This window comes from Callospermophilus lateralis, chromosome 15, assembly GCF_048772815.1.
Source record: "Callospermophilus lateralis isolate mCalLat2 chromosome 15, mCalLat2.hap1, whole genome shotgun sequence".
NCBI classification, from domain to species: Eukaryota; Metazoa; Chordata; class Mammalia; order Rodentia; family Sciuridae; genus Callospermophilus; species Callospermophilus lateralis.
Window position 1 is genome coordinate 25,983,502 of NC_135319.1, and position 19,294 is coordinate 26,002,795.

The window sequence follows — 19,294 nt, forward strand, 5'->3', positions numbered from 1 at the left end:
GAAGTGGCGAGACTTCTTCTAAATATTACTCATCAGCTTCAAATGTAACCCTGGGGCCAACATACATATGACCAATGGAAAAACCTACCAGGCTCTTGAGTAACATGATATAAAAAAACTACAGTGGGACCAGAGGATTCTCAAGTGCCACCCGAGTGGCTCCCCAGGCTCAGGTGAGGGAGAGGGTTGCTGGCAGATGCCCCATCCCAGGGGACATTCATAAGTGTTCAGAGAGGAAGGGCGTGGCACATAAATTTAGAGAAAGCCTAAATTAAACAAAGTGATCCCATTCTGTAAAGCAGGACTTGGGATTTAATTTATTACAGGACATGGTAAGTGTCCCAGAGTGGCAAAGTTGCAACACGCCTCAACCATCTGGTCTGCAGAATCCACCTCATTCCCCCTCGCTGCTCCTTCTTCCCTCCTCAGTCCTCTCTCAAAACTAGTCTTTGGCAGAAGGATCTACTTTAAGTGTGTTCTAATTACCTTCTCATTCAATCCCCAAAGCAACCAGATAGATGAAGAACTCAAGGCACAGAGAGGCTGAGAAACTGGGCCAGGTTCACACAGGAGCAGGACCAGACAGCCAGGCATCAGAGGTGGTCTGTGAACTCCTGTGTTGTGCTGGTTTGGATAGCTAAATGGATTTCTTCCCTGTTTATCATCCCCCAAGCACAGTGCATTTCCGCATATAAATAAAGTTAAGAACCTAAACTAGGAAGTATACTGAAAGTTTTCCATGTGCTTGGCAGGCCATTGAACCCAGAAAAGACTGTGGGCTTTGGGGTGAAACAGATCTGAGCTCACAGCCACTTCTTGCAGTGTGGCCTTGACTAGTTAGGAAACTCCAAGATCCTCCACTTGTTGCATCGACCCTTGGAGACGATAATGCCACAATGAGTCTTGCCAAGGGCTTGACCTGGGAATACAAGTAACTGCCCAGGAAGACAAGGGTGATGGCCACACCATGGGTCCTCCACACTGTGCTCCCCTCTGGCCCACACCTCCTTTCTTCTCACATGCTCAGGCCTGATGACTCAGCAAATGAAGTGGACTTGGCCCTGAGTGGCACCCACCTGCCGCTTGCCACAGAACACACAGCTCAGGGGAAATCCCACGAGAGACCGTGCGGCCCACAAGAACGAATTCAGAAGGGAAGCAAGAGCCCAGTGTAACACTCTCTTCGGAGATCGGAAATACCACTGGACCAGGAGAGTGTGGTCTCCAGAGCCCTGAATTGTCCCCAGTGGGTTGTTACCCTAAAAGTAAGTGGAAATTGGGACTAAGGAACCAATATTGAGACTGGGTCCCACTTCCTGTGTGCTCTTGATAGGAGAAGCAGGAGGTCTGTGGGCTGGGGAGGCCCCTTCTGTGGTGTGATCTGGCCAAGAGGGCTGTTCAGGCCTAAAGAATCCCTCCTTACCCCAGGCCCTCTTCAAATGACCCTAGGAATCCCTGGAGTTCAAGGAAGGGCCTTTTCTTCCCCAGTTTTCTTTAAGACAGTGAATATAAATCATAATTCCTTCTGTTACTCATATTCTAATCATCATCGGGAGAGATGGCCTCGCACACTCAATAGCTTTATATTTCATGTTTCCTCAGCAAATTGAATATCTTTAATAGCAACTAAATAGCAAAGGGGATAAACTGGAGAACGTGGCATCTAAAAAGTTTTATAATTTTTTAAAAAAAAATTTTTAATTTATTTTTTATGTTTTGTTAGCAAGGATTGAACTCAGGGGCACATCCCCAGCCTTGTTAATATTTTATTTAGAGTCAGGGTCTCTTTGAGTTGCTGAGTGCCCTGCTTTTGCTGAGGCTGGCTTTGAACTCTTGATCCTCCTGCCTCAGTCTCTTGGGCAGTGGGGATTATAGGTGTGCACCACTGTGCCTGGTTATGCCTGGCAGTTTTTTTTTTTTGATTCTTTGATTCAAAGGATAAGGCAAAAATACTTAAACCAACTTTGAAAATATATTTTAAAAAATGAATCATGATTCTGCCAATTTAAATTTGTTTCATTTTGTGTATTACATTTTAGTGCTTTCCTTCAGATACAGATATTTTTGATTGGTTTTAATCATAGCATTTGTGTTATTAGGTATCCTGAAGACCTAGAAATGTGTATTTATGTACTTTATCATTTTTATTTTAATAGCTTAGGTGGGAGAGAATAGTTTAAGTCCCTCTTAAAAAAGAGGGGAATGGCTCCCAGGGGCACTTAGCAGGATGTGATATCACTTGGTAAACCATGTCCCTGTTGGTAACTGTTAACAGTTTTATATAACTAGATGAATTGCTTATAGTTATTAGGAACAGAAGCTCTGCTACAGTATCTTGAACATCGTTTTTAAAAAAGCCAAAGACAGGGCATTCTGGTCTGGTCGGGTGTGGCAAGACAATAGTGGTGTAGGCTTCTTTGGATTTTCTGCTTTGCCATCTCTTTTGCATTGCTTCCAGATTCAAAGTCACGATACAGCTACTTGCACACTAAGTGTAATGTCTGCATTCCAGGCAAACAGCAGAAGGAAGAGGGACAGGCAGAAGGTGTCCCTTCTCCAGCTCCACCCACACTTTTTATTCCTTTGGAAAACCCTCCCAGATATTCTGGTCAAAGGTGCTCATTGGCTAAGAAGCCCTGGGAAAATTACAAACACTCTCAGATACTCAGTTCTTTATTTCTTTTATTATTATTATATTTATTATTGTACCCAGGGACGCTTAACCACTGAGTTACATCCCCAGCCCTTTATATATTTTTTTAAATTTTGAGACAGGGTCTCACCTAAGTTGCTTAGGGCCTGGCTAAGTTGCTGTGACTGATTTTGAATTTGTAATTCTCCTGCCTTAGCTCCAGAGTTGCTAGGGATTACAGGCATGGGCCACCATACTGGGTTTCAGTTTCTTTATCTATAAAGTGAACGAAATAATTCCTACCTGAAAGGGTGAATGTGAAAAACAACTACAAATTTTAAAAATGCTATGCAAATTCCAGAGTTAAATTAAAATAGCCTTGCAATCCAATGCAGGTTGCAATAGCTGAAATATTGTGTATCTTGTTGCAAAAGAACATACATTATAATCATGTACAATCATCTCTTTTCTTCACCCCAAAGTACATTTGGGAAGGAGAGAAAGCAGAACTAGACCATGTTTGGTTAGTGTTAAAGGGAAGTTAGAGAACTATGAGATTCCAGGCAGTGGTAGAAGTGGTCGAACCCCTGGTGGCTCCGTATTTCTGTCTGTCTTCATTGTCTGGAAGAGAAATATTATGTTGTATAAACTGGTCACTCCTAAGTTCAGAAGAAGAAAATTCCTGACATGGCTAGTTTGCAAGATCCCACAGGTCTCCAGGCCAATGGGAAAATACCCCTGGGTAGAGTGGTTCTGGTCTCAGTAACAAAAATTATAAACCACTTGAAGGTAGAAACTGTATCTCTATTACCTCTCTATTCCAACCCCTGACATCTAGGAGTCCCTCAGTAAAACTCTGTTTATTATTTCTGGCCCTACCTGGGAGACTGAGAGTCAGTCTTACCTGTGACTTATTTAAACTATTGTGACACTCAGCTCAACACTTTTGATTAGGGCTAAGAATGAACACCTTGGGTTGATGTATATTTTTTAAATAAAATAATTATTATAATACTTAGAGCAAACCTATTAAGCATTTGCTATGTACACGTCATTCATATTTCCCATGTTAAACTCATTAAATCCTCCCTATTACTTTACAATTGGAATTATTTTATGCTCATCCCACAGAAGAGGAAACAGAAGCTCAGAGAGGACAAATAATTTGTCCTAGTTTACAAAGTTAAGAAAAAAGAGAAACCAGCTCAAAACGCCTAAATCTGCACATAGATTTTCCTGGAAAATCACTGTTGAATTCCTGAAATAGTTTATAAATGATCTTCAGGAGCTTTATCCCATGTAATTCTTTTTTCTTTTTTTAAAATAATGGTCCACCTTAGGTAAATAACTTAGCCTCTTTAAGTTTTAGTTTTCTCATCCAAAAAAAAAAAAAAGGAAAAATAAAACTACTTATACCTCACAGGGTTTCTGTGAGGATTAAATGAGATCATGTATTCACAGTGCCTGGCACATAGTAATTGTTGAGTATATATATATATGTATATATTTTCAAAAATTTTTTTAGTTGTTGGTGGATCTTTATTTTATTTATTTGTATATGGTGCTGAGAATCGAACCCAGTGCCTCATGCATACTAGGCAAGCATGTTACCACTGAGACACAACCCTGTTGAGAATATTTTAACAATCATTTAAAAATTTGACAAACAGTTCTTAATGAGCGATGTCCGTCAGAATTGTCAGTGGAAACTCTTCCTGATCTTGAGTTCTGGGTCCCAACCAGGGAATTTTGACAAAGTTCCCTAAGTGAATCTGATTCACACTCCCTCCTGAGCACCACTGCTGAATATGACCCACTTCTACCAAGGAAGGATTTTGTTCAGACATTGTGTTGTGTGCTCAGAGGAAAGAAAGATGCACAATAACGGTAAATGTCACATAGAAATAAGTAACTTGCGACAGGGAGGAGAGATGGGGTGCTGCTCCTCCAGCTGTGCCATGAAGAAGGTTGGCTTCAGGGAGGTGGGAGCCACCCAGCAGGGCTTGACTGATCCAGCAGGATTCGTTTGCTGGTTACATGTGGAGGTAAGAGGCACAGAAGTGCAGAGAATGTCAGTGGGGACACTTTTGTTAGCGCGTAGAGTCTCTGGGATGAGTTGGGAGAGGAGGCCAGATGGTTGGTTGAAGTCAAAGAAGGGAGGGTCTAGAATTCCTGGACAATTGATTGGTACTTAATTTGGAAGACCATGACAGGCCACAAAGATTCCTTGAGCCACAGAGTGAAATGCTCTGAATCTCTCTCCCAGCTAATAAATCTGGTTCTCTTTAGAAAGTGAAGAACCCAAAGGAAAGACCTGAACAAGGATCCACAGACGTCTGATGCATCAGCCCCAGTCCCAGAACGAGAGCTCTTGTACCAGGCAAGCTACTGACAGGTGGTCCGAATAAAGGGAACAATTATGTAAACCTGATTAGATGTTGGGGGAGGGGTGGTGGGAGGAAGAAGAAGTGAAGATGACTTTGAGATTTGAGCCTGGTGATGGGAAGAGCAGCACTGTGACCAGAAAAAGGGAAGTTGGGGTTATGAGCTGGGGTCGGGGAGGGAGGAGGAGAAGTTGAATGTGTTGAGTTTGAGATGCCTGGGGAGGTAAGTGGAAATGTAAAGCTCAAAGGAGAGGATTGGGCTGCAAACAAACAAACAATCAAATGAAACAGAGTGAGTTAGCTGCATTGAGAGGTGTTCCTTGGAGCCCTGGTGGTGGATGAGCTCTGTGGAAAGGAAAGAAGAGCACAAAATTTTAACCCAGTCCATGGGTAGACTTCTTGGTTGGGACTATCTGTGAAATTTCTAATATTTTAAGCAGAATAGTGTGTATATTAAGAACTCCATAATCTCACTGGATTATTTACCCTAAATGAGGTTAAAAAATTACTAATATATATATATATATATATATATATATATATATATATATATATATATATACACACACACACACACTAGGGAAGAGGTGGGCTGAGATTAGGCTCTTGGAATTTTTACATAGTAGGTACTGAATACAAATACTCCAGCCAATTTCTGCATTCCTGGCTGTCATATTCCAGACTGTGGGGGTGATTGTCTTTGCCATGGCTAGACTGTCAAATGGATGTATGTTGCCTTAAAAAATGTGCCTTCTTGGGCTGGGGTTGTGACTCAGTGGTAGAACGCTTGCCTAGCAGGTTTGAGGCCCTGGGTTCGATCCTCAGCACCACATAAAAATAAACAAAACAAAACTATTGTGTCCAACTAAAAAATACATTTTTTAAAACAATGTGTCTTCTTGTTAAGACAACGGGGAAAGAATTCTTTTCAACAGTGGTGCTGAGATAATTGCATATCTCTGTGCAAAAGAATACATCTGGACCCCCTACCTCACACCATATACAAAAATTAACTCGATATTGGTCAAAGGCTTAAATGTAAGAGCTAAAACTATAACATTCTTAAAAGAAAACATCAGACCATCCATTTCTCCATCTACTGAGAAGGACATTGGTATGGAGGATAGTAACTGCTATGGCTTCCAGGGCTTTGATGAAACCCCAGATGTGGGGTCTTCTGGTCAAGCATCTGCGGTTTCACATTGTTGGAGCATTCATGGTTGCCCTGGGGGTTGCAGCTCTCTATAGGTTTGGTGTGGCTGAGCCAGGAAAGAAGGCATTACGCAGATTTCTACAGAAATTATGATTCCATGAAAGATTTTGAGAAGATTAGGAGGGCTAGTATCTTTCAGAGTGCAAAGTGATTTTGGAATGTGAAGAATTTCTTTGGATTGAGGTCCTTAGAAGTTTGTATTAACTTGTGCTCCTGAACTATAAAACATGAGTACGTGGGCTAGGGAATAGTTTTTCTTGGTAAATAAACATTAACAAATACAGAAAAAAGAAAGAAAGAAAGAAAGAAAGAAAGAAAGAAAGAAAGAAAGAATCATAAAAAATGTTCATCTTTGTGCTCTTGGATTGGGCAATGATTTCTTAGATAAAATACATGCAGCAAAACAATCAAAAATAAGTTGGATTTCATCAAAATTCAATGTTTGATTTTCATGGTTGCTATCAAGAAAGTAAAAAGACAACCCAGATAATGGTAGAAAATATTTGCCAATCATATATCTGATAAGGGTCTAAAACTCAGAAAAGAACTCTTACCACTCAAAAAAAAAAAAAAAAAAACCCAGCTAAAATAGGCAAGAGATTTGAATAAATGTTTCTCCAAATAAAACATTCAAATGGCCAATAAGCGTATGAAAAGATGCTCAACATCATTAGCCATCAGGGAAATATGAATCAAAACCATAACGGCATACCACTTCATACCCACTAAAGTGACAATCATTATTATCATCTTCATCTTCATCTTCTCCTTCAGATAAAAACGTGTTGGTAAGAATGAACAGAAATTGGAATCCTTATGTATTGCAGGTGGGGAATGTAAAATGGCACGGTCACTTTGTATAATCATAATATAATCAATCTCGCCATTCTTCCAGATGGGTGTCATTGGAGAAATGACACTCATAACTTTCATGAAAAGATAATGGACCAGCAGAACAGGCCTCTCTTCCTCCTTGTTACAAAAAACACATTAACCAGGGGCTCTTCTGGTTGTTTCCTCCTCTTCCCCCTCCTCCTTTTTCTTTTCTTCTTTCTTTTTGGTCAAATAGAAAAGTCATCACATAGCTTCGTGTTCCAAGGTTATTTCTTCACCTTTAGACTGCCCCAAAGTTGTCAAAAACGAACTAAATCATGACATATAGATCATTGTGTGTGAGTGTGTGCGTGTGTGTGTGTGTGTGTACCTGTGTCAGGGAATGGTAGAGAACAGAGCATTAAGAACAACCTTAACAGTACTGCTAAATATGTATTTCGTATATTATATATAAATATATAAATTGAAGAACAATACTGTTCTCTCCTGCCCTCTCTGTCCTTCCCACCCCCACTGCCCATTCACTTATTCTTCCTTGCCAGTTACGGCAGGAAGGTCCCTAAGTTCTGGTTACAGCAGGGGAAGTATGGATACTGATAAAATACAGAACAGCAGCCTTGAATCATGTGCTTGATGTCAGTTATGGCTTAGATATGAGGTGTACCCTAAAAGCTCATGTGTGAGACAATGCTGGAAAGCTTAGATGTAAAATAATTGGGTTAAGAGAGCCTAACCCTAATTAGTGTGTTAATCCCTTGATAGGGATTAACTGAATGGTAATTGTAGGCAGGTAGGGTGTGGCTGGAGGAGGAGGGTCATTGGGAGGGGCGTGCCTTTGGGGTAGATACTCTCCTGGTGCAAGGTTCTGAGCCGCTTTCCTCCACCACACTCTTCTGCCATGATGTCTTGCCTTAACTCAGGACCTGAGGAACGAAGCCCGCCATCTTTGAATTGAGACCTCTGAAATTTTGAGCCCCAAAGTAAACTTTTCCTTTTCTAATTGTTCTTATCAGGTCTTTTGGTCACAGCAACAAAAAAAGCTGACTAAAACAATAAGATGAGGGGTTTGTTTCCTATCTTGACCCAGAGCACAGCTTCCTGAAATCATCCTTTCCACTCTAGGGAGAGGGTCCACTCCAGTTCCCCGCCATCCATTTCTAGAGCTAGAGACTTTTTAATCTTTTCCTAGAGATCAGCGATTCTAAAGCATGGGTGTAAGAATCCACCCCCACTCCCCAAGATTCTGATCAAAGTAGATGTGGGTGGAACCCTGGGGTCTGCATTTTTGAAGAGGACTGATGATTCTGCTCTAAGGTGTCCCCTAGTTCCATGCCACCAGACAAGGTTTGCCTAACGCAAACTCTTTGGAGCCAGGTTGAACCTCACTGGGTTTGTTTTCCTTGTTTCTTAAAAAGGAGACACTGAAACAAGTTGCTCTCCCAGCTTTACACTTAAAATAGATCCCTTCACTGCCCTTTCTCATGAGTTTGAATCATTTAAGATCATAGGCACAATGGCAGGACATGGGGAAGAAACGAAGGGCAAGGGGGATCTGATATTCTTTTTTTAAATTTTCCACTTCTGAAATTCTATCCCATAGGAGCACCACACAAACCCGACACCATTCTGAAGGCTACCCATGTGCTGGCCTTTCCATGCAGAGGAGATGCTTTCTAGGTTCAACGGTCACTTGGTGCTTTCCTCACTGCACAGACTGTCCCCTGGGTTCTGCACCTGTGCTTCCTGTTTCCTCATCAAAATTGTGTTCAGTGATATTGTGGCCAGGTGCCCTGCTCTTTGAGAGGTGCTTGTGTGTGCGGTTGCTTTGGGGCAGAGCACACAGACAAGGATGACGATGGGGGCCTGGACTCAGGGAGGTCCTCATCTATTGGAGCCAGATCTGCTATAACATGTACCAAGGACTGTGGGAGCTCAGGGGAGGGATGGGGCCAATCCAAACCAGTGGAAAACAAGGAAAAGAATTCCAGTAAGTGAGAATTCCCATGGGAGAGAATGCCCTTGACCAACATGAAATTGCAAGTGCCTGAAGGATGGTTATTTTTCCCTATTGGACTCCTCAGAGTGTCCCCCAAGGCTCCTCGGGCCCAGCAGCTCCTTGATAAATTCTGTTGGCCCACTGACCAGACCTACAGCCCTCTGCTTCCGGGTGCTGGCTGATGCTGGCCTCTGAAACTCCTTCTTTCACACCAAACAACATTTCTAGGATATGTGCATCTGGAGCGATTCTTGTCTTGATTTAATAATACATACCACTGCAAGGAAATCTTGGTGAAAATAGCAAGTCCTACGTCTGCCTTTTTCATCCTGCCCCTCTGGCTCTCTCAGCCCCACATTCTCACGCCCACTAGCACTCCAAATTTTGCTCAGTGCTTAGAAGTCATTACTTCCTGGGCAAGTCTCCTCCTTGGAGAGTTGGCGTTTGGCCTGTGGCCTGGGCTGCTGGTTTTCATTTTTTTCCCCCTAGGATTATCTACATGGAAAGGAGAGTGACCAAACCAGTGGGTTCAACAAAGGGTTTTGAAAACCTGGGGGTTTGAGAATGAGTCAGGGAGGAGCTCCCTGGCTAACAGGAGTTGCTCTTTCAGCCATTAGGATGGCAGCGGCAACTTGTGCCAGGGCTGCCCTATTATGCTGGTTGCTCTTGGTTCCTTTTGTTTAAAAAAAAAAAAAAAAAGTGAAGTGGCTGTTCCCTAAAGAAGCTTTTGTTCAGTGAGGGGGAAAAAAATTGCTGCTACCTTGGAACAGGAAAAACGTCAGCTATGGGAGGAGAAAGCTGAGGGCCAGTCTTCACACGGAGCCATCTGGTGGATCTGCTCAGTAAGCACCACTCCTGGAGCTTCCTCCATGGATGAAGAGCTCACTCCATGATTCCGTTCTTGGAAAAATGGCCTTCCCAGCCCAGTCAAGAGTTCCTTTTCCATGACAGTGTGCTAGATGGCTGCCTTATGGTGGCTTTCATGGGCCCCCTCATCTCCAGCTCCATCCCATGGCTCTATTTGCCCTTATCAGGTCTTTGCATTTCCTTCCTTCTGCTCAGGATGCCTTCCTCAGTATCTTCTTAAGGGTGTCTCTTTTTGGTTGCTTTCAGCTCAAATGAGCCTTCTGCAGAGAGGCTTCCCCTGACCACTTCTCTAAGGCAGTTCCACCCCACGTTGTTCTCCATTGTGGTTCTTTGCTTCATTTTGATCATAGGACACTTAGTAAGCCTAAACCCATCTCACTCACTCATGCACTTTCCCCCTAGTTTACTCCTGTGGTAAGTCCAGGAGGACCGGGTCTTGCCTGCTCCTCTCATTTCCTAAAATCCAGAAGGGTATCTATCTGGCTTTTACTGGGTATTCTGTAAATGCATGTGAGAAAATGAATAAAAAAGAAGACATAAAACTTGGGAAGGTAGAAGCTTTAGGACCTGAATGTTCTGCCTGAGGTTTTGCTGACCTTTTCCTCATTCCCTCAGTTTCTTTCTCAAAAACAATTGATAGAAGGGTCAGTTTGCATGGCTAGACTCCATTTTTCTCTGGAATTATAGTCTGGTTGTCAGGAATTTGGTTCTTTCCCATCATCTAACCCTTCTCACTCTTTTCTTGGTCAGTTTTTCTTAGAGTATATTCACACACTCTCTAATGCCTTCAACAGGGGCTGTATTTAGAGGCCAAGTCAACTTCCATCTTTGAGGTCCATGATTTTTAGACATTTCCAAATTTTCTATGTAAAAGCACTGGACCATCAAGAAAAAAAAAAAAAAAAAAAATCCAGACCTCATCCAGCCAAACTTTCCTGCTGTGTTTCCCTTACCATGAGGGGCAACTGGAGTGCATGTCCACATTCCTGCGCAGCCAGCAGGTACCTCCTCTCCCGAGGATGATGTTGAATTCTGGCCAATGGCCAGGACTCTCTCACCTTCCTCAGAGGGGAGCCAGCCAGCCTAACCTTGCATCTGGGCCCAGACCCGGACAAATATTCCCTCAGTGTGTGTGTGTGTGTGTGTGTGTATGTGTGTGTGTGGTCTTATTTCCAATTCAGTACACAGTGAATATTCAACAGTTTCTCCAAATTCTTTGGGGGGTTATTTTCTTCTAAATACCCTGGCTGCCAACTTCTCCTTTTTTTCTTTGTGGTTTTACTCTTTCTGTTGTTCTAGTCTACATTGACTCATTCCTGAAATGGAACCTTTCCCTGAGTTCCAGCAACACAAATAAACAAAAAAATCCATTCAAATATGGGGGAGTTTTTAGGGAAGATTTTATAGTGACTTTGGGAGGCAGATGGAGGGGGGTTTATTTTAATGGTATACAACTCCGCATTGAAGATAGACATCTGGGTTCTGGCCTGCAGTCCCTGGGATTTTTCAGCAGCCACTGAACTTCACATAGAATAGCCTCACCTGCTTCTTCTCTTCATCTTCCCATCTTTTTCTCACTCCCCCCCTTCCTGGGTTCCTCCCATGAATTCTAATTTTTCTTATTAGTTATGCAGAACAAGTCAACTCTTCCCTGCCTCTCTTCCCACGCCTAGCTATGGACCCATTTTGTATATTCAGACTCATTAAGAATCTCAGCAGATCCAAAGGATTTCCTATTTATTTATTCTGTGGGGCTGGGGACTGGACCCAGGGCTCTGTGCACAGAGGACAAGGGCTCGACCACAGAGCTGCACACCCAGCTGGCTTCTTCTTGATCAAGAACCACTCTCCTTAGAAGGCAAGTTGTGGTTTAAACAGAATTCCCTTCTTTGCAAGGAAAGGCCAGTGGGATCCCGAGGCGCCCTGTGTGTCATTCAAAGGAGGAACCCACAAAGTGCCCAAGCTGGGTTTGACTTTTCAGAGGGCGGCTCCTGGTGTCCTGACTGTTCTCTTCTGACATGGGAAGCAGCTTGGGGATGATGAGCAGTTGCTGAAATCGAGCTGCCAATGTTTTTAGAATACTTTGCCTCCAAAGGACAGTTGAGAGCCCCTGAGGCTTGTTTGCCCTTTTACAGGGGGTGCCTTTCCATCTAGGGTGAACTAGCAATTTTCATGAGCTTTTCTCAGCCTCAAACTTAATTAAAAAAAAATTAAAAAAGAAATAATATTCCTATCTTTTATAGGGCAACAGAAGAACCGTGTTTGATGATGGAAGATTTATTGGCGCTGGAGTTGTTTTTGGAGCAGGTTACGCTGTGGAGAGAGAGGGCCCAGGAATGAGAAGAGAGTCACAGGATGTGTGAGCTGGCGGGTCCTTAGGCTAGAGAGCTCTGTAGCTGGGGGATCTGAATCCCAGAGCCGTGGAGCAGTTTCCTTGCCCCAGGTCTCACATCCGGGCAGTAGAATTTATGGCCTATTGTTCAACCTGGTGAGGGAAGTAGGAACCCGCTTGGTTTGCCCTGGCTTTAGTAATAGGCCCTTGCAAGGGGCATTGGGGCTGCTCAGGAATATCCACAGTACTTTGCATCAAGGGGAAAATGATTCAATTTCTCCTTCTTTTTAGTTCTTGAACTTTAAGATTTTGATTTGTGGTTCAGTGTTGAGGTGGTGTGTGCATTTGGCTGAGGGGGTGGAAGGTGACAAGGAGAACTCAGAAGGTGGTGATTAGGTTCTCCAAGATGTCTGGGGGTGGAGGAAGAGCATGGGAAGGAGGCAGGCTCCTTGGCAGAGATGGAATAAAGAAATGTAAATGGGTCAATTTGATCTCAACTTCTAGTCCTTCTAGACCGCAGTGAAAATAGTACCCAGTCAAGTTTTTCTTCAGCAAAATGACTGTTCTCTATGCTGAAATCAGAGGGGGGAAATTGTCGCATAGAATTGTTTGTGACAGAGAAACCGTTGTGACGGATTTAATTCAGCTCCACAAGGAATCACTCGAGCAGTGATTATGTACAAGGTCAGACGTATTGTGGGGAGGAGAAGAAAGGTTTTCCAGCAATGCTGTCCCCAAGACCTGACAATCTTTTTAGGAAATTGAGACCCACCTCCATGGGCCAGATAGAAAATGAGATTGAATAGCTTTGATGCCTCAAGTCACAATACAGACATACCTGTTCTAGAAATCTGTGAAGAAAGGAGTCAGGGGAGAGTGTGAGGCGGTGGAAACTGAGCTGAAGAGTAAGGTTTGAGGATGTGTCTTCTTCCTCTGTGTCTTTTCAAGAGCAAGCTTTGCTGATAGTAGGGGCTTGATAAAACCCTACTTAGTGATGGAGGGAAGATAGGGGGTCAAGAACAGCAGCAGATGAAGAGGTGATCCAGAGGTTGCAGCTGCAAGGACCGGACCAGTCTAGCAGAGCAGAGAGGGCACTTGGCAATCTTGCTGGGAGGCCAGGAGGCTGGGAAGGGCTCTGGATATGGAGTTTGAATTTATTCTGTGGCCAAGGGGAACCACAGGAGAGGTGAGGGCAGGTCCTTTGGAGCATGCCGGCCTATGGTTTGGAAGTTGGAGGTATTACACTGGGTTCCTCCCTGGTGCAGTCGTGGAGGAGCCACTTAAATATCTTTGCCTTCACTATTTAACAAGTGAGATGAATGATTGTACTGTGAATTCTTCCAGTTTCTAGGCTTCTAGAGAATGAATCTGAGGATGATGTGCAGATGGACACTTGGAGACAGAGAAACCTTTTAGTCCTGGTAACCCAGGGGATGAAGACCTGGGCCAGGCTGGTGGTGAAGGAATTACAAGGAGGGGAGGACTTGAGAGATTTGGAAGTGGCTATTAGAATGCTCTTAGTTATTCCTTATCAGAGTTGGAGTTAGCAGAGTTGGTTTCAGGGAAAGAGATTTTTTGGGGAGGGTGGTTATTATTACTTGGATGTTCAGTGCCTTCCCAAGGCCCATGTATTATCAGCTGGGTTCCCAGCTGGGCACTATTGGGAGTTAGTGGAAATGTTAAGAAATGGGGCCTAGGAGGGGCTTTAAGTCACTGGGGATGTGCATTTAAAGGGGATTGTGGGACCCTGGTTGCTCTCATTTGCGGTGGGGGGGGGCAGGGATCGAACTCAGGGACACTCAATCACTGAGCCATATCTCCAGCCCTATTTTGTATTTTATTTAGATACAGGGTCTCACTGAGTTGCTTAGTGCCTCTCTTTTGCTGAGGCTGGCTTTGAACTCGTGATCCTTCTGCTTCAGCCTCCGGAGCCACTGGGATCACAGGTGTGTGCCACCATGCCAGTTCATTTTCGCTCCTTTGTATCCTGGCCATGAGGCGAACAGTTTACTAGGCCCAGATGCACTACCCCACCTCCACCAGAAGTCTAAAAGCGATGGATCTACCCAATCATGGACTGCAAACCATAAGCCAAAATAAGCCTTTTTCTTTCTAAGTTGATCATCTCGGATATTGCAGTGATATTAGTGATATTGCTCACTAACATAGTGTTTATTTGGGCAATGACTATGCAATGTTTCAGAAGCAGCCAGAAAGGTAGGATTAGAGGTTGACTGGGCAAGTCAGGATTTTTAAATGAGCCCTGGAGATCAGGCGGGACTGTTTTGACTCCACAGTGAACCAGCTGTGTGGCTTCAAGCACATGACTGGAGTAGGGTGACCAACTCATCCAGCTTGCATGGGGATTTCCCAGTCTAGCACTGAAAGGCCCATGTCCTGGGAAATTCCCCAGTCTTGGGAAAACCGGGGGCAGCTTGCCTGGGATGCTTTGGTTTCAAAATGGCACAGCTCATGTCTCGGGAACTACTTCAGTGGTGGGCAAACTGGGACAGTTGGAGAACCTACCTGACCAACTTTGACCTTGGTTTTTCTCACCTGAAAAGTAGAGATAATAACAGTACCTTCTTAGGAGTATTGTACAGATTAAATGACATAATTTGTCAAAAGCACTCAGCACACAGATTGGCATGGGAAAGGCATAAAATGCACATTTGTGGAAAGAATAAGCTGAGTGAATCCAGCAGGGCAGAGGGGATGGGTAAAGAAACCCAGCGACACCGTGGGACATGAGCTCTGTGAACAGAATTTACAGACTGCCTGTATTTATAAAAGAGGGTTTGCAAGAAAATTAGTAATGTCAACAAGGAAAACGTTAGCCCATGGAAGAGAACAAACCTTAGCAGCAGCATTTACATTTGAATAACACTTATGCTAACTGTTAAGTGAATATATGTCTTCACCAGATAATTTCCAAGATTCTCTAAAGATGTGTATCTCTGCTCTTTGGCTCAGTTGACACTGTGGTGGCTGTATGTGCTCCAGTGAGATAAAGTCACATTTTGTTTTCCATATTCATTTATTTATTGGCTGAGGCATTTAACAGATATTTGAGTAGGCACAATGCTGGACTCTATGGAGGCTGCAAAGAAATAGAAGTAGTCTGCATTCTTGGAAAATTCACAAGAAAATGACTTGATCATTATGCTTATTTCACTTATTAAAACACCAACCACCCTTATTCTTTCCTGACCCATGGAAGAGCCTTTGGGCGGCTCCATATAAGATTTTAACCCAGCTTCTAAGTTCCTGAAACCAGAGGCAGAGAAATCAGAAAATATCTATCAAGGCATCTTGAAAAGATGCCTGGGAACGAGAAAGGCTGAGCCGGAGAGCAGAAGGAGGGGCAGGAGGGGGACAGCGACAAAGAGGGGCAGCCAGGATGGGGATGGGGTGGCAGGAGCAAGGAGGAAGAGGAGGGGAGCTGAGACTGAGGCAGCAGAGAGAGCAGCGGGCCGACAGGAAAAGCGACCAAACGGAACTGAGGCAGAGGGAGGCAGGTGGGGAAGAAAGGAGAACTTGAGGAGCGGGCGACCTGGACGTGCAGAGGCTCAAGGCCGCCCCCAATTGAATGGGAAGCTAGAAATGACATGTGAGGGGCCTTGGTTTAATTGTGGCGTTTTTTCTTTAACCACAGCTAAGAGGAAATGGGGGTGAAGAGCAGAGCAAGAGGGGAGGATGGGCTCCAAGCGTTGGCTCTCTCCATTGGGCCTGGGGTTTCCGCTCCTGCTCCAGGTGTTGGGTTCTTCCTCACGTGGCTGCTCTCCCCGTGGTCAGCTGAGACTGAGCCTCAGACGGGGCCACCTCCCTCAGGGGTTGGTGGCTCCCCTGAGCCGTGCAGGCCGCTGCTTCCCCAAACTGCTTCCGCCTCAGAACCACGTTGGTGCAACCATGGCGCCACCCTTCCTTCACCTGGGGAGGCGCGGCAGAGATGGGGGAGCACTGGTTTTCTCTTCCTTCTTCTGTTTTTCTTCAACACTCACTCCCCCTTTTCCCTTTCCCCTGAGGTTTTTCATCAAGTGAAAGATTCAGGATAAAATTCTTTTAACACACTCCCAGGACTCAAGAGTCCAAGAAAAGTGATGTGTAAATAATCAGTTCACTTTGCCCTGGAGAACGACCAGGCTGAAGGAGCCTTCAGAGGGCATCATTGTTAGCCAGGAACTGGGACCAGAAGGTTGAAAATGCCATGAACTGAGCCAAGTGGTCAGCTCACTGGCTGCCTCCATCAGCAGAACCCTCCGGTCAGGTCTGATTAGCTCAAGAATGACTGCCATTGTGGTGCATGTCAGCAAAGCCAGACTTGTTCAACTCTTGGTGCCCCTCAGTCTGTTTTCTGTTGCTGTATCAAAATACCCAAGAGTGGATAATTTATAAAGAAAAGAGGTTTGTTTTGATTCAGGGTTCTGGAAGTCCAAGAGCATGATGCTTGTCCTGTGGCAAAGGTCTCAAAGCAGAAAGGGAAAATAACCATGTGTAGAAGAGATCACACGGTGAGAGAAGAAGCATGTGAGAGTAAAGGAAGCAGAACTTGCTTTGTAACTAACCCACTCTCACCGGTTCTACATTAATCCCTTCATGAAGGCAGGGGTCATATGACCCCACCCTCTGTTTAAAGGGGCCCACATCTCTCAATATTATTATATTGGCAATTAAATATGAGTATTGCAGAAGACGAACCATATTCAAACCATCGCACTTGAATTATGGTCATGAGAGACAAACCATTATAGACTTTAGGTCTGAAAGTAGGCCATGCTATTAAATATCAATTATGAGTTTTTAAAGTATAAACAACCTATTTGAAAGCTGCTAAGTCATTAAGTGAAGCAGTCAGACAATGCCTTCATGACCACTACTCTTCTGTACGTCTCAGACCTTTTGATTTCAGGTTTCTACATTTTTTTGACTTGTTTGTTTTGTATCATTGGACTCTTACAATGCTTTTAGGTATTACTCAACTGCCCGGACAGCCCGCATTCTGAAGAGACTCTTACAGATGACATGTGTCCAACCCTTCCAGGGACTTGGTGCTAGCTTGGAAGTGATTATATTAAGTTATGCTTGCGAATCACATCATAGTTTGCAAACACTTTCACTATCATTAGTTCCCTGAAACCTGAGGTGTGTGGTGATCTTCAACTTATTGATGAAGAAACAGAAGTGAACTGGGTAGCCCAAAGGCTTAGAGTTATGACAGATCCAGATTTCCTGTTAAATTGTATGCCTTCTCACCAACTACTGCCTGCCCATGACATAAAGATAAAGATGAAGATAATTACCAATAGGGACTGACTTTTTCTGTCCACCAGCCCTTGCTAAGTGCTTTAACATGCATTATCTCATTTGTTTCTCCCAAGAGGCATGTGAAAAACTGATGTTATTATCTCCATTTATAATGAGAAAACAGAGGCTCAGAGGGATGAAGTAAATTGTTCACTGTTCTAAAAAGAGGGAGTTGTAGGGACGAGACCAAACTCAGCAAGTCTCATCCCAGAGGTTAGGTTCTTAAACCCATGAGTCCTGCCCCAACAGGCCAGAGGTGGAGTTTACAATTTGAGTCCCTGATATCTATCTATCTATATACCTATCTATCTATATATTTAAATTTAGGTACTAGGGATGGATCAAAAACCCAGAGGCATCCTACTACTGAGCAACATCCCCAACTCTCCTTTTAAAAAAATTTTTTTTTCTTTTGAGACAGGGTCTCACTAAGTTGCCAAGACTGGTCTTAAGCTTGCAACCCTCCTGCCTCAGCCTCCCACATTGCTGAGATTAAAGTGTGTGTCACTGTGCCCATCGGGCCCCTGCTTTTTAGTTTTCCATTCTTTTACTTTCTTTTTTTTGTGTCCTATTTCAGAGTTCCTACTTTCTGGGATACCAAAAGCCCTGTGACCCAAGGGATCTACAAACAAACATCAATTTTATCAGTTGCCGGGTCTTCAGGGTTGGGGAAACAGAGGAGAACAGGAGATTGTTGGGAACAGAGGGGAGCATCATAAGACTTAAAGGAGGAGGAGAAGGGAATTTCCTATTCCAATATGGTCACAGTGACAGAGGCTGAGGGCATGATTATGTCATGCACCTGCAGGGGATGAAGCCATTGTCATCCCAGCTATATGTGCCGCTGCAGTCTCTCTCCCTCTCCCCCGCCCCCGTCTCTCTCTCTCTCTCTCTTTATAGTAGCACATATGGCACTTTCTTAATTGAAATTTTCATTATAATGGATCTGACCTGTATTGTTCTATTAGCTTTAGCAAAAAAAAAAAAAATCCTAACAGGTTTTAATATTAGAACTGAAAATATGTTTCCAACTAGCTGAGGAGCCATAGAGCAGGCTCGGATCACACTAATAATAATGGACAATATGCTTGCTATCATCAAGTTCTTATTATTTACATATAGTAAACTATCCAGAGATAAAGTGAGCTTGAGTCGCCTTCTGGTTTTTATACTGATCTTCCCTAATTTAGCAGAGGAAGTCTGACCAGAGTGTCCCCAGGTCACCTTGGTGTGCCCCTAGTATGCCTCAGTACGTCACATGGAATCTTCCCTGCATAGCTGCTCATAATCTCTGGGCTAGCCATCCCCAGTGGATCTGGAGAGCAGTTTCAGTTAAAACAAACAAACAAACAAAAACCACATCATTCAAGGAGGAGATTTTTCAATCTCATTTTCACAGATGTTTCTTTTGAGGCATCTTCTCTACAATGGTCCTGGTGGCACTGAGAGGGACTGAGTGAGCAGCTCCGCCCTTGAACATGGGCTCCTCAGTTAGAGCCCTGCCCTGGTCCTACTCCACCATAGCTTTTCCTACAGGGCAATGAGTTTGCAGGGATGAGGTACTCTGACCCCCTAGAGCTCATGTACCTCTCACTTCAGGTGTCTGGGACCCCTGTTTCCTGCCCAGGCAGCCTTGAACCATCTCCACACTCGGATCTCTTGCCAGCGTCTGACTTGAGAGTCTGCCACACTGTTAATCACACAATCCCCATTCTGCGGGGGCATGAAGAGA

At 43.9% G+C, this 19,294-nt stretch overlaps 1 long non-coding RNA gene and 1 pseudogene across 9 annotated transcripts in view; both read left to right on the plus strand.

The window, feature by feature from the left end:
- Positions 1-1,024: 1,024 nt before the first annotated feature.
- Positions 1,025-19,294, plus strand: part of LOC143381175 (uncharacterized) — a 144,095-nt gene continuing 125,825 nt past the window's right edge. For all 9 annotated transcript variants that reach the window (XR_013088782.1, XR_013088783.1, XR_013088784.1 and 6 more), the window contains exons 1-2: positions 1,025-1,265; positions 4,922-5,012. This is a non-coding gene — a long non-coding RNA (uncharacterized LOC143381175). The remainder of the gene's footprint in view (positions 1,266-4,921; positions 5,013-19,294) is intronic.
- On the plus strand, positions 5,591-6,466 carry LOC143381438 (cytochrome c oxidase subunit 6C pseudogene; annotated as a pseudogene).